Genomic DNA, 15,778 nt, shown 5'->3' with positions numbered 1-15,778 from the left:
CTACCGCAGACCACTGACTACCTTCACGTGTCCTTTGTCCATACAGTTCCTCGTGTATTATTACCTCCATATTGCCAGTGCTGCTAGTCATAGACTTTCCTGAGCATCTCATCATCTGCCATTTCCTGTTCCGTGATCACCCTGCTACCAGAGTACCATATTACCACCTATACTGCTCTGGTAAGCCTATCACCTGGTGATCCCTGGGTAAAGACTCCTAGTGCCCGTGACAAGAATGAAATAAAGTCCTTCTAGCAGGTACACTACTTGTGCTACTGACCTTTTTTAATGTCGTTGTCGTCCTGGTCCTGTACTTTGACCATCATCTCCACCTCTCTTGGGCTCATTGGATTTGCTCTTTGCTCTTCTTGAGCATCTCCATCCCCCACCTTAACTTTTCCAACATTTTTTGGCCCTTCCAGCACCATCTCTGACTCTGTCTCAGTCTCCATAGCTGCAACCCCCACTGACACCTTCTCCTCACCCACAACCCCCACTGACACCTTCTCCTCAACCTTAACACCCACTGACACTTGCTCACTCGCCATCTTCTGACGCTCCTCAGCGCCAAACAGGTTCCTCTGTCATTTTATACACTCAGACATGGGCGTTCGTTTCTGCTGTGGACCAATCAGCTATGATGCACGCCGAGAATGGAGCATTCCATTACATACAAAGTGATTTTTTTATTAGGGATAATCATTGCATTGCACTTTAGCAGTTAAATGTTTTTCTAAATTTTATGTGTGTTACTAAACTTCTATTTTATATGAATGAATGAAGAGACATTGTGGTCTTCTCTTTTTATGCAGCTTTGGAAGTTAACTATAGTGAAAGCTCTGCCCCTTTATGCTAATGTCTTTGGTATATCGTTACATTTCCCACAAATGTCGCTTCAGTGTGTACAAAATTAAAATCATTGCTCACTACACGGCTGTAAAAAGTCGCTAAAGGAACGTCCGCTCTTCCGTTTATCGTCCTAAACAAGGCTAGTGTGTATGCAGTCCATGGATGGAGCGATCGGACCATCGATCGCATGTAAAATCGCTCGGCATAAAAAGTTGGTTGAAATTTCTGTAGTGTGTACCCAGCTTAACCACTAGATGTAAATTAGAGAACCATATATCTAGGTGAGAATCTTGGAGACTCCTTTAAAACCTGTAGGCTCTTTATGCAGCTGCTATTTTTCACAGCAACTAAAGCATGTACATGATTTGTTGAACTATGTTGCCTTATTACAGAAACAACTAACTGAAATACATAGTCAAGTGTTCTCCTCCATTCCAGACCCTAATTTTGATACAGGTACCGACAGACTGCAATCAGGGGATTGGGTGGTCATGAGAAAGCACGTCAGGAGAAGTCTTGAACGCAGATATAAGGGTCCTTATAAAGTTCTATTGACAACTCCCACGTCCGTGAAACTAGAAGGGAAGGATACCTGAATCCACGTTTCGCGTTGCAAGATCTTCTCACAAGGGTAGTCAGGTTCTGACAAGTAAAAATTAGAGATGAGCGGGCTCGGATATCTGAAATCCGAGCCCACCCGAACGTTGCCGATCCGAGACAGATCCGGGTATTCCCGCCAATTGCAAAACTGAAACCGAGGCTCTGAGTCATAATCCCGCTGTCGGATCTTGCGATACTCGGATCCTATAAATTCCCCGCTAGTCGCCGCCATCCTCACTCGGGCATTGATCAGGGTAGAGGGAGGTTGTGTTAGGTGGTCCTCTGTCCTGCTATATCTCGTGCTGTGCTGTGCTGTGCTCTTCAGTTCTGTGCTGTTCTGTGCTGTGTTGTGCTGTTCAGTTCTGTGCTGTTCTGTGCTGTGCTGTGTTCTGCTCAGTCCAGTGGTGCTGTGTCCTGTGCTCTGTCCTTCTGAGTTCAGTGGTGCTGCTGGGTCCTGTGCTGTGTCCTGTTCAGTCCAGTGGTGCTGTGTCCTGTGCTCTGTCCTTCTGAGTTCAGTGGTGCTGCTGGGTCCTGTGCTGTGTCCTGTTCAGTCCAGTGGTGCTGTGTCATGTGCTCTGTCCTTCTGAGTTCAGTGGTGCTGCTGGATCCTGTGCTGTGTCCTGTTCAGTCCAGTGGTGCTGTGTTCTGTGCTCTGTCCTTCTAAGGGCATTGTTATTTCCCCATTATTCCCAAATTATAAAAAATTTCAAAAAAAGTTATAAAAAAAATGACAAAAAAAGTAATTATAATAAAAAAAGAAAAAATATCCCAAAACAATCCTGCAGTATATGTCCATTGGTACTGCTATATTACAAAGTTCACTGATTCTGCAGTATAAGTCCAGTGGTACTGCTATATTACAAAGTTCACTGATTCAGCAGTATAAGTCCAGTGGTACTGCTATATTACAAAGTTTACTGATTCAGCAGTATAAGTCCAGTGGTACTGATATATTACAAAGTTCACTGATTCAGCAGTATAAGTCCAGTGGTACTGCTATTACAAAGTTCACTGATTCAGCAGTATAAGTCCAGTGGTACTGCTATATTACAAAGTTCACTGATTCAGCAGTATAAGTCCAGTGGTACTGCTATATTACAAAGTACACTGATTCTGCAGTATAAGTCCAGTGGTACTGCAATATTACAAAGTCCAGATACTTTTTTGGTGGAATTGAGACCAGTTGAGGGTGATATATTGTGGCCCCGGTACCAAATTGTGTACCGGGACCACTGCACTATGCAGTCCAGAAAGCTACCTCGGTGAAACGTTTTGGACTAAAAACAATATTGTGAGGTGTGAGGTGTTCATAATAGACTGGGAATTTGTGGAAATGATTGTTATTGAATGTTATTGAGGTTAATAATAGCTTAGGAGTGAAAATAAACCAAAAAACTTGTTTTTAACACTTTTTATGTTTTTTTCAAAAAAAATCCGAATCCAAAACCTTAAATCCGAACCAAAACCTTTCGTCAAGTGTTTTGCGAAACAAATCCGAACCCAAAACCTCAAGCAAATCTGAATCCAAAACACAAAACACGAGACACCAAAAGTGGCCAGTGCACATCCCTAGTATAAATGTGTAAAGAAAAATGTATTGTAAAACCAAAATGCATAATAGTAACAGGACTACTACTGATGTTGATAGGTATCATGGGTATAGTCTATGCTGTTGGTTTGTCCATAAAATATGGAAAAGAATCCAGACATGATCACTTGAAATCAAACTTGACTTTCAGAACAAGGAGAGAATTACATAAGACTCTTAATGAACCATGTGATAATGCTTTTGTTCAAATGCATTACACAGCAGCCAAAACATTACATCTTACAAATTGTTGGGTTTGCACATATCCGCCCTGTCAGCTAAAACCATGAATTAGGTAGCTGTTCCCCTCACACTTGGGGAAGCGGCAGATTTAAATTTAGCTAAGGGAAGCAAGGTGAACCAAAGTAAATATGTCACTCTCCCAGTTCCAATACTAACTACCTTGTTTGCCAAGAAAGTTGATTTTTGTGTAACTATACACCCTATATCCGAATCCTCCACTCTGCAAGCTACTCAGAAAGGCAAAAGCATTACAATAAAGCATAAAAATTATAACCTAGGAATGGCTCCTTGTCAAGCGGCTAGCCTAATATTTACAGATAATACAAACCCTGATAAGAGGAGAATACTTCTAGTCTCTGTTCATACCTGTACGAATAACAGTATTACCTTTTTTGGATACAGAACTCCTACCCAGACTGGATGAATCAATCAGACTGCAAGGGTAACATGACTGTAATAACTCCCAATATGACCAAAACACATGATATATTGAAAGCCATAAGTCACCTGGTGTTTGATATACCTTATGTTCTTCCAGATGATATATATTACCTATGTAAAAGAAGAGCACATAAGTGGCTACGATATGGAGGATATGTTAACTGTACATTGGGGAAGAATATTACCAAGTACATATTATGTGGATGAAATGCTCCCTGAATATTACAATACACAGGATTTAAGAGAACACAGTATAATAAAACGTTCTCTTTCTCCTTCAAAAAAATCAGACACCAGTCTAATCAACCTAATGAGAATGATCACAAAGGAGATTCAGGAACACAGATTAGTACTCGACTACCTCACAGCCAGAGAAGGAGGTATGTGTATGATTGCCAAGGAGGCATGTTGCAATTATGTAAACCAGACTTATGAGGTAAATTTAGCTATAGAAGATCACATCAACGAAGTCAGGAGACTAAAAAAGGATTTTGCAGAACACCATAAAGAGGACTCCTGGTTCAATCCTGCCAATTAGTTTAATGGATTAGTGGGATGGATATCTGGTATATTATCCATAATTGCAAAATGTATGGTTCTTCTGCTAGTCATATATGTGGTAGTAAAAATTGTTATATGGCTGATTAAGAAATTACTGACACTTGATTGCTGTTCCTGCAGGAAAAATAATGAGCTCCAGGTTCCTCTGTTATATTGTAATGTCATCAGCTCCAGCTGGCAAAGCCTAGTGCTGGTACTAGTGAAATCTGGGGGACCCCATGCTTTTGTCCCCTCGATTTTGCAGTACCAGTCTGGGATGGCAGCACTAGGGTTAAGCTGCAGGCATGCTGTGTTTTTAATTTATGTTTTGAAGTTTTATTGTTTTAACTGCATTATGTATTGCATTGTGGCAGCGGTCCGGTATGTATTATGTACTGTATTGTGCCAGCGGGTCCGCTGGCTGTATTGGCAGAAGGTGAAATTGCTGTTTGAATGTCGGCATTGTGACTGTCTACTACCTGTTGACAGTCACAATGTCACCTTTTTAACTAAATGGACACACTGAACCTGTTCATTGTCTGATCGTCAAAATTTTAGTGTTGACAGTCTAACTGACTGTTGACAGGTTCAGCATCCACAGATCCTACCCAACCCAGAGAATTAACCATTGTTCAATCAAGCACATATTACCATGGGGTCCTTTCAACCGCTGTGCAAGAGATAGGAAAACCTCCCCCTACCATACAACTAAGCTGGCCACAGTGGGCCTGATTCATCAAGGCACTTATCTGCCAATTTTGAACGCAATAGGCCTGAGTCATTAAGGAGAGCAAAGTATATAAAAGGAGTAACTCTGCACCTGGGCAAAACCATGTTGAATTGGAGGGGGAGGTAAATTTAAAATGTGGCGACAGATTTGTAGTTGGGATAGGACATGACCTAGACCAACTTTAAATTTCAGTGCAAAAATAAAGCTATCAAGTATTTGTGTGCTACATGAAAAACCAGCCATAATAATGCAAAATAATAAACTAATTTTCACCCCTTGCATTGTAACATGGTTTGTCTCTGAGAACATTTATTCCTTTTTTATTCTTTGCTCTCCTTAATGACTCAGGCCCATTGCGTTCAAAATTGTCAGATAAGCGCCTTGATGAATCAGGCCCACAGTGGACAGCTTAGTTGTATAATAGGGGGAGGTTTTCCTGTGCAAAATCACTCTGTGCATGCCCACAACTGGGACAAATACCAGTAAAGGCGGCCCTGTCCACTCCATCTTCGAATGCAAAGAACACTTACTTCAGCCTACGATTTTGGGGAGTGAACGGGGTGGGGAACGGGCGTTTTGCCATAGTTAATGTACAGTAAGGGCTTGCCAAACTCAAGTGCATGCAGTCATGTCCGAATCAAACTCTGGGCATCTCAAAGTTACTTGCTATAACATGTGTTTGCAATCAGTAGCAACTGTAAAAAAAAATTTTGGCATTCAATTCTATATTTTTTTTTCTGTATGTTTTTTTGCGAATTTATAATCCACGTAGACTTTGGACGTATCGTGCAGTGTCTTGTGTAGTAGAGCAAAGCAGATCTACTTTCGAATTCAACAGTACATGTATTTTGGGATCTGTGCCTTCTTGATGAATTTGAAAGTGCGCAGAGCTGATTTCCATGTGTTTTAAAGCAAACGCACGTTGCACTTAGTATTCGTGCCTTGATGAATCAGGCCCAGTGTGTCTGCTTGATGAATCAGGCCCAGTGTGTCTGGCAACATCCTGCAATATTATCATATACTATAACCAGAGCCGTAACTAGGGTGGTGCGGGCGGTGCCGTCGCCCCGAGCGCAAGCCCAAGAGGGCGCAGCAGCCGCCCGCTACCTTCCCCTACCCGCCGGCATAGTAAAAAAAAAAAAAAAAAGTCAATAAAGTTAATACAAAAGGGGAAGGGGGGAAAAAAAAAAAAAAAGTCACCTGATCTCCCGGCGGTTCCCAGCAGTCTCCTCGCTCCCACTGAATGTGACGTCATCACGCCCGACGTCACATTCAGCGAGGAGCACTGCTGGGGCAGAGGCAACAGGACACAGGACACAGAACACAGGACACAGGAAAGGTAAGTAAAATTGTATTTATATTATGTGTGTGTGGGCAGGCTATGTATTTTTACTCAGCTTAGGAGGTCACTCAATATTCAAAACCCAGTATTTTTTTGCAAAATGCCTTTTACAACAATCCAGTAATTGTTTTACTAAACAATTGATCTGTAAGCGATCTGGAATGTACCCAAAGTGCTTATTTATTAACTTATCCAGCAAGTTAGTAGGTCAAATGTATTTTAGAAAAAAAACTAAATTAAAAAAAAAATTTGTGTTCTGCAAAAATAAATATCCTTTTTGCTTGTGGGCACTTGTGAGTGCTAAAGGAGGCACACATTTATTTTCTTTACTACCCCCTGACCTATAAGATCTGTTCTGTTACTTGACCTAATATTCCCATCTTGCCTCTTTTTAGTGTACTATATTAAAATAGCAATGGATGTCATAGGGCTTCTCCTTTCTATATAAAAAAAAGCTAGGTTAATGGAATCCCACCACTGTGTGTGTGTGTGTGTGTGTATATATGTGTATATGTGTATGTGTGTATATATATATATATATATATATATATATATATATATTATTCTTTCAGTAAAGTGCTAGCCACACCCACACATTAGGTTGGCCACACCCACGTGTCAAATGCCACTCCCACTTAGATGGGGGGCGCCGGTGCCCTGTCTCGCCCAGGGCACTAAAATGTCTAGTTACGGCACTGACTATAACTGTCGGTGATTTATGTAATATAGTACGTACAATGTGTTACAATGCTGTGCTCAATAGTTCTTATATTATGAGAATTGTTATTGTGTTATTAATACCTGACAGGTTCTGCATATTGCATCAGACGGAACAAGTGCTAATCATCACCTTTATACGTAAATCAGAAATCAGTTCAGAGTCAGTCTATTGAAGCTTGCATTGTCTGCAAATAACCACAGCCCATACAGTTAACTTTATCACTCCACTTATCCACCCCATTGTCGTCAAGTTCAATTCTATCCTCAGTGGCACCATCCTTGATTAAAAAATGGGACTGGAGGCCAAGATATCTTACATGTCAGAATGGGGATAATTAGGCAAAAAAAATCAGGGCTGAGTGGGTTTTTTGTGAGAAAGCTTGAGGAGGTTATACACTGTGATCTGCGTAATCTCACCATCTGAAATCATGGGGATTTATTATTGCCTGGGACTCCATCCTGCTATCTTATTGCAACATTATTTTGTCACTTGCTGGCCTTTGTTACTTATTTGGAAATCTTATACCACCTGTTGTTGCTGTTCCTGTGCCTGCACTGTTAAGTTGCTTAAATAAAATTTTGTTGCACCATTATTCATTATCGGCTGAGTGACTGAAGAACCCATTCCCATCACACATAATAAATGCAAGTTGCCCAGAATTCTACGAGAAGAGCCTACATAGGACATGATTTGCATTCAATATTAAATAATTATATTCCCCCATTGGATACTCCACACAAATGAAATAATTCAAGCAGACCTTAAAGGAGCAATAACCTCGACAGCACAACACCATAAGTCGTTCACAAGGTACTGGATAAATGGTAGCGTGTACCCTCCAGCAGCCTCTTGCAGTCATCCTCCCGCAGTATTACCATTATCATTTAGCTAGAGAGTTCTGTATCCCCCAGCCTGGGATACTGGCTCATACAGACACTATCCTGGTAGGGTTTCCTCTGGCAGCACTGCAATGCCTGACACAGAGTCCTTTTTGCTGTTGTCTTGTACACAAGGATCCTTCAAGCTAGAATGAATCTATGGATATTGTGTCCTCTTTATATTCCTGGCTGTCTACATAGGGAGTAGGGTCAAGATGTCCCACTCCTCCCCCTTTCAACAGGGGCTATCAGTGAACACTAACTGTTTGACATACCATCTCTGTTTCCTTGATTTTACAATGGAATGGCTTGACTGAATTAGCTATTTGGCTGGATACACTTAAAAAAAAGGTAACAATATTACATCAGGTAATAACATGACATTTCATATTTTGATACTATTTCAGCCACTATAGTACTGTGGAGGCATATTGCATATCATCTAGAAGTTCTAATTTAATTACCTCTCAGAATACCTGTTGACCTAACTAATTAACGTGGGCTGCCGGATGGCTATGTTAACAGTCACTCAGACATTGTTCTGATTACAAACCAGATCTAAGCCACACCTCATAACAATGGACATTTGAGACAAATGGTACATAAGCAAAATGACTTCTGCTGTCCTGTTTTTTTGACACAATATGGCAATACCACTTACCACTGGAGAATTGAAACATCCGCCCGGCAGCAGGACGCTTGAGCGTCCCCACAGCAACCAGGTATTCTCGATTAAGGATCTGTACAAGGCTTTATTATTGCTATTCATTCGAACACATGGACTGACACCTCATAGTCATATTAGCAGTGCCATTTGGTTCAGGATATTTGAAATTTGATTCCGAATATTTGAGATTTGAGATTTTAAATTTGGTTCAGAATATTTGAGATTTGAAATTTGAGATTTGGTTCAGAATATTTGAGATTTGAGATTTGGTTCAGAATATTTGAGATTTGAGATTTGAGATTTGATTCAGAATATTTGAGATTTGAGATTTGGTTCAGAATATTTGAGATTTGAGATTTGAGATTTGGTTCAGAATATTTGAGATTTGAGATTTGAGATTTGGTTCAGAATATCTGAGATTTGAGATTTGGTTCAGAATATTTTTTTTCCTGTTTTCCTCCTCTAAAAACTAGGTGCGTCTTATGGTCAGGTGCGTCTTATGGAGCGAAAAATACGGTAGTTAATATCTACATTTAAATAAAGCTAATATCAATATTTAAATACAAATTTAAGTACACATCTTGGTGTACTATAGAAATACCAGTTAAAATTAATTAATCAATTATTCCCAAGTATTCCCACTGTAAAGGCTGCTGCAGACCAGAGGTGAAACTATTGGCAGCATGGCCGATGCAGGTCACCGGTTCCTATGCCGATAATGGTGCCAGCTGCCTCCGCCTTGCCGGGTGGCCCAGTGTCCATTAAAAAAAAAAAAGATAAACTATACTTACCAATCCAGCGGCGACCAGGACCCATTATCCTCATCCCTGCTCACTCCTCCTTATTCCCTTTGCACTGACTGTTGGACGTGACATCATCTCATCTGGTATTTTCAGTAAGGAGTGGCACAGAGAGGAGCCGCAATCCTGATAAAGAAGACAGAAGAAAAAGAGAAGAAAAAAGGTCAAGTTAAGGAACATAGGCAGTGGGCACAGTGTAATAAAAGGGAAAGTGATGTAGGGGAAAATTGTGATCGAGGGCACAGTATCATATAGAAGGATGCCATGTACAGTGAGAAACAGAAGGGGGGCACGGGCACAGTGTGATACAGAAGGGGCACAGTGTGATGGTGAAGGGGCAGAGTGTGATACAGAATAGGGCACATGTTATACATTAATATTTCTCATACTTGAAATTTGAAATAAACAAAACAAACACAAACTATACCTTTTTTGTTTGTGTGTAGGGGGGGGGTGCACAAAGTAAATTTGTGCACCTGGGACCACAACTCGCTAGTTCCATCTAATGTTCCCGGTAGGTCATCATCACGAAGGAAAGGGAAATGTCAGCATGTTTTCGATTATCTTTATTTATGTATAAGCTGATTTATATCAAATATAGCATCTTTTTATTTTCTAATAACTATTTATTGTTCGATCAGCAAATACAAGCACAAAGTGAGTTTTACAGCTAAGCACACATAAACTGGTAGAAAAAAATACATGCTGTAACATAAAACCTAATCAATACATTAAACAATAATATGTAACACCCCTTGTCCAGGCTCCTCTGGGAATTGGTGTATGTAAATGGCATGAATGTTGGATTTTATCTCAATTATATTTTTCAATGCCTCCCCTCAAATCTTGATGGGTGGGGTAGGAAATATTGATGAGTACTAATGCGACAAGAGTTATAGCGACAGTAAAATGTCAATCAGTATAATACCAACATGTAGGGAATACAGATCTACCTAAAAAGTGAGAGGCAAAATTTCCAACAGGCTAGGTATAAAGAACGACAGGAGAAAATTTCGATTTTCGCCACTTAAAACGGCAAAACTGATATTGCCAGAATTAAGAAGGCAATGCGCGGATCGGGCGACTGTATTATGTGCAACACTTACTATAAAACATAAATTACAAAGCCTGGGGGTGGTTGCTATAAACACTATTAACCTTGCCAACACTAGGGTTAATACACAGAGAATAAATATTCAGTGCTTATAAAAAATTATGTTACACTATAATATATTGGTTTCTGAGTTTTAAATTTTCCCTTATTCTAGGACAAAGCTATATTAATAACTCAAATGTTAGAAGGTAGATTCAACTGTATTCCCCATTACAATATTACTTTAAATAAAAGGATTATAGAGGAGGCAACTTCCCTCCAGCAATGACTGGGTTACCAATGTACAGATTCGCATACAGTCAGCAGATACTTGCAGCATGCAATACCTCCATTCATGGGATGTTTCCTTTGATCCACTTAATAAATCCACAGTCCTTTTTCTGTTTCATATTTGTCTAGAGGGCTTTTGAAGTTTTAGGCTAGGGGGGTTACAAGAAAGGGTGGATTTCCTGAAGTTTGTTCTAGTGACAATTTGTTGTAGAGAGGTGAGAGAGCAAACAAAGTGTAACAATGTAAATTCCCCAACACCTTCTCTATGCCAGTTTTTTAGTCCCTAGAGTCTATGGTAATGTGGGCTGCTGAGACCCACATGCTACATTTAATTTCCGCTCTCTACAAATGCTTCATAATTGGAGGTATCAGTGATACAAAGAGAAATAAAACAAAACAACTTTACACCTCCCATGGGAAAACTCCTTACGGTGTGCTGAGTTAACTTGGCAGATACAATGCATGTCAGATCAGATTCTGCTCCAACAAAAGAAGTGACATAGTGTTGAAATTAATAAAGTATCATGTGATCTATGACAGATTGTTAAATATACCCTCATCAACAGCTCCCTTGCCACAGAATTCTACAATATTGAAACGTCTCCAATTTCACTTGCAGCAAACAAAAACTACTCAATGCAGACAACTTATAGTAGTAGTTGCTGTGTGTTGTCAGTTCAAGAGGAGCCGTGTCTTACTGTCCCTGCTCAGTTTAAAGTATAAAATTGAGAAGTATGGTATAAAATATCAATGTGCTATATTTAACAAACAAACAAACAAACTTGTTCATTCTCACACTCCAAATATTGCAAATGTGTTGATGTGTTATACAAAAAGATGATAAGGTTCCAAATAACCTAAAATGTCCATCATAATCAATAATTGAGGTATTATTCAATAATATGGCCTCACTACTGAATTCCTCCCTGCTCCTCCACTCCCCCTGAATATTCTTTCAATACACATATGGGGGTATTCAATTGTTCGGCTTGACGGCCGAAAAACTCGCGCTCTAAAACTATTACCGTTAATACGGTAAAATTGCGCTTAAAAACCGTTCATACGGTAATTTACTTGCTGAATTTCAGCTCGCAGGTCAGGGAGCTGCTTTGCTTGTGTATTTGTCTAAAAGGTATCTAATATGATAACCCCTCTGTTTTAAGTACCTCCACAGCTAACAGGGTTCTAGTTTTACCATATATCAAACAGAATAGTTGGCATTTACATATGGAGCACATAAAAAGGTGTTTTTTCTTACCTTGTGCTTGGGGCAACGTACAGAAAAGTTCTCTTCACTTAATAAACATTCCGAGTCCATGGCATGTATAATTATGCTCCTCTGCTTAATTTGAATATGCACATTAGTGTTTAGATTTGATCCTTTGGTGGGCAGAGACTTCTGTAAAACGATTTTGTAGTTAGCTGAACATCCTGTAACACTGCGCCAAGAAAATAACTATTTTTGTGACTACATACCCTACAACATATATTACAATTTTACAAACTGCTGTTTAGCATTGCCTACTGTAAGCCAATCTGTTTTCTACTATTGCTTCTGCATCAAATATTTGCTAAGTTCCATTTCATGAGTTCTTTGATTTACTATTTTGCAGCCCAAATGCATAACTTTTAACATGTCTAGTCACAAAACAGACAAGAAAGTTAAATTTCCAACTTTTTTCTTTGCAGTGAAAAGGAAATATGAAAAATCCAAATAGAAACAATGCTGATATCAAGATATTCACATTAGGTATTAGACATTGTGATAGAAATAGAAAGGAGTAATTTCCTATTAATAGCAATATATGGTTTATAAGAAAAGTTGAGAATGTACCAATGAGATCATTACTACTAAGATAATGGTCAGTTAAAACAGATGTGTTGTACATGCACTCTGAACAACAAATATTAAAAAATCCATAAAAACTTCAAATCAGTCCAACATGTAATAACCCAGTTAGCTCATATTTCTCAATATACTGTACATGCTGTAATTGACTTCAACTGTACTATAATTCCCTTATTTACTCCCAATAACTCATTTTATTACACATAAGCCAACCTTACTCAACCAACGACTGGCAGTGCAAAATAGCTGCATGTGGCTTATTCTTGACATATGTTTTCTCAGAGTATTTATTGAACTGAATGGATAAAAAAAGAACACTGTTGTTGTCAGCTATTGAACTACACAATATCTGCAAAGAAACCCTGTTGCTCTATAAAACTGCTCAAAGTATATTGCAAAATATGCCATGCAATTTCTTCCCATAAGCTTCAATTACTCTGTTATTTGTCACAATAAATCCCACGTTTGCCCCACATGATTTCTTACAACAACTGTCAGATGATGCAGTCAGGGTTTTGATAAATAACAGGTAATTCTAAATGTAGGATATACCACCTGATGACAAAATTGCACTGAGGTCAGGCAACTGCCCTTGAACTTACAGGGTTACCAGCTGCTGAGGCTGGACCATGTGTGGAACTTTGCTGTTTGACATATACTTGATTTTTGGCCAGAGCCTTTAACATTCCTTGTCAACAGTAATCATACATTCATAGTTTCGTTTGAAGAGCAAAACTCAGAGCTAAGATCCTAATTCCCCTGAAAGATTTGCATTGAGTTATTAATGTGATTATATTCATATACCTGGATTATATCAATGTATTAGCACTATTAAGTGAATAATAAAAATCACAATCCCCAAACTACATTTTCCTGATTTAACCCAAATTATCCCCTTACTCTTTTTCTCAGCTATATATATTTTAAAAACTTTTGTAAATAAAGAATATGTATAAACAATCTATATTATAGATATAGTATCAATGGCTAGAAGATTTTAGCTCTAAAAAAGAGGGCTAGAACTAGTTGATAAAAATAATCTAAATATAATAAAAGTTCCTTAATATAAGTAGTTATAAGTCTACAAGCCATTGCCAGGTGATCTTGGAAGTCCACTGGGACTTCTTCAACAAAATATCAGAATGTAAGCTCTCAAGGGCAGGGCCCTCTCTACCCATTGTCTCATGTCGGTCTGTTGTCCATCTTCCTTGTATGTTCTGTCATATCTTTTGCTACATTCTGTGTGAGCCCCCACAGTTTGTACTATTGTCTAGGGCTACGGAGTCTATGGTACCTTATAAATAAAATAAATAAACAATAATGAAAACTATATTAATAATAATAAAATGACTCCAACACAGACCTTGCTTGTTTTGGTTTTGTTTAGATATTTTTTTTTACAAAATTCCATTTTTTGGGCTAAAATCACATAATTTAGGTATTATTTTGTACCTACACTATTATTAACCTCACTAACACTAAATTCCAGTGAATTCCAATTTTTACCATCTCACAGGGCATAATATGCTTTTCATACACTTTCAGCCAAGTACTGCAGCGAGCTGGCTGGATGTTAAGTGACAACCAGTGTTTATATCACATCTAGAAAACATTGCCACACACCAGTGTCACAAAGTCATAATATAAAAGTAATACAAGATGGAATTGTCCTTGGGCCCTCCCACCCACCAATATGTTGGATCTTACAAAGAACATGCACACTTTAACAAACCAAGCACTTCAGGGACAAGGGCTGCCACTTTTGTTGCTGAAGTGCTTGGTTTGTTTGGGCCCCCACTAAACCAGCTATCAATGCCCTAAAGGCAGGTTAGACCAACAGCGCTGTCAAATTAATTCTACACTGTCAAGATGCTGTCATCATCATCTTCAGCATCATCCTTACACTCATCAGTGTGTACATCATCATCACAGACTATTAATTCATCTCTGCTGGAATCTGCCATTACAGAAGTGTCAGTACGTGGATGAATTTGCCGGTAAAGGCCTTCCTCGTGGAAGATGTAGTTCATTTTGATGAACATCATCTTTTCCACATTTCTAGAAAGTAACCTTCTACATCGATCATAGACAAGGTTCCCGACTGTGCTGAAAACTGTTTCTGAGTACACACTGGAGGGTGGGCAGCTTAGGTATTGCAAAACGAGTTTCTACATGGGTTTCCAAATTGCTTGTTTTTCCTCCCAGTATGGAGAGGACTATCTGACATTTCGATTTCAATGAACTCTTGAAAATAATCCTCCACCATCCTTTGCATGTTAATAGTAGGATCGAATGGAATTATGGCCGAAGTCACACTTTTTTTGCTAAAATCTTTCAAACTAGCCCAGATGTCAAACTGCTGTGGTCTGCCCCCTGTGTCATCCCTGCTTCTCTTTGGAAAGCGCAATTTCTTATGAGCAACAGCTGCCTGAGAAACTGAAGGAGGAGACGCTGTCAAGCCACGGACCAGTTCAGCGGTCACCTTGCTGACCAGGAACTCCTTGCATCTCTTCAGATCTTGGTCAGTTGGAAGCAAAGAATCTACCTAGGTCTTAAACCTAGGATCAAGCACAGTCGCCAAAACATAGCGATCCGACTTTAAGATTTTAATAACTCTTAGGTCATTGCGAAGCTAATTAAGTACTTGATCTACAAGGCCAACATACTTTGGCCTTGTATCTCATCCTTTCATCTCCTCCTTCAATTTGTCAAGCTGCTTTTTCAAAAGTCGAATAAAGGGAATGACTTGGCTCAAGCTAGCAGTGTCTGAACTCACTTCACACATCACAAATTCAAATGGTATTAGCACCTTGCACAACACAGAAAGGATTCTCCACTGTGCAAGACTGAAATACATTCCCCCTCCATTCCCAATGTCATAGCTTGTGCAATACGCTTGCATGGCTTTGCGCTGTTCCTCCATCCTCTGAAGTATGTACAGGGTGTAATTCCACCTTGTTAACACCTCTTGCTTAAGTTGGTGGCAGAGCAAATTAAATTATTCTTGGAGCTGCTGCAAGCTCCTACATGCTGTGGTAGAATTCTGGAAATGTCCCAAAATTTTACAGGCCACCGAAAGCATCTCCTGCACCTCACGGTTATTCTTCAAGAAGCTCTGCACCACCAAGTTTATTGTGTGAGCAAAA

This window comes from Mixophyes fleayi, chromosome 6 (assembly GCF_038048845.1).
Source record: "Mixophyes fleayi isolate aMixFle1 chromosome 6, aMixFle1.hap1, whole genome shotgun sequence".
Taxonomy (NCBI): Eukaryota; Metazoa; Chordata; class Amphibia; order Anura; family Limnodynastidae; genus Mixophyes; species Mixophyes fleayi.
Note: the sequence above shows the minus strand (reverse complement) of the source record.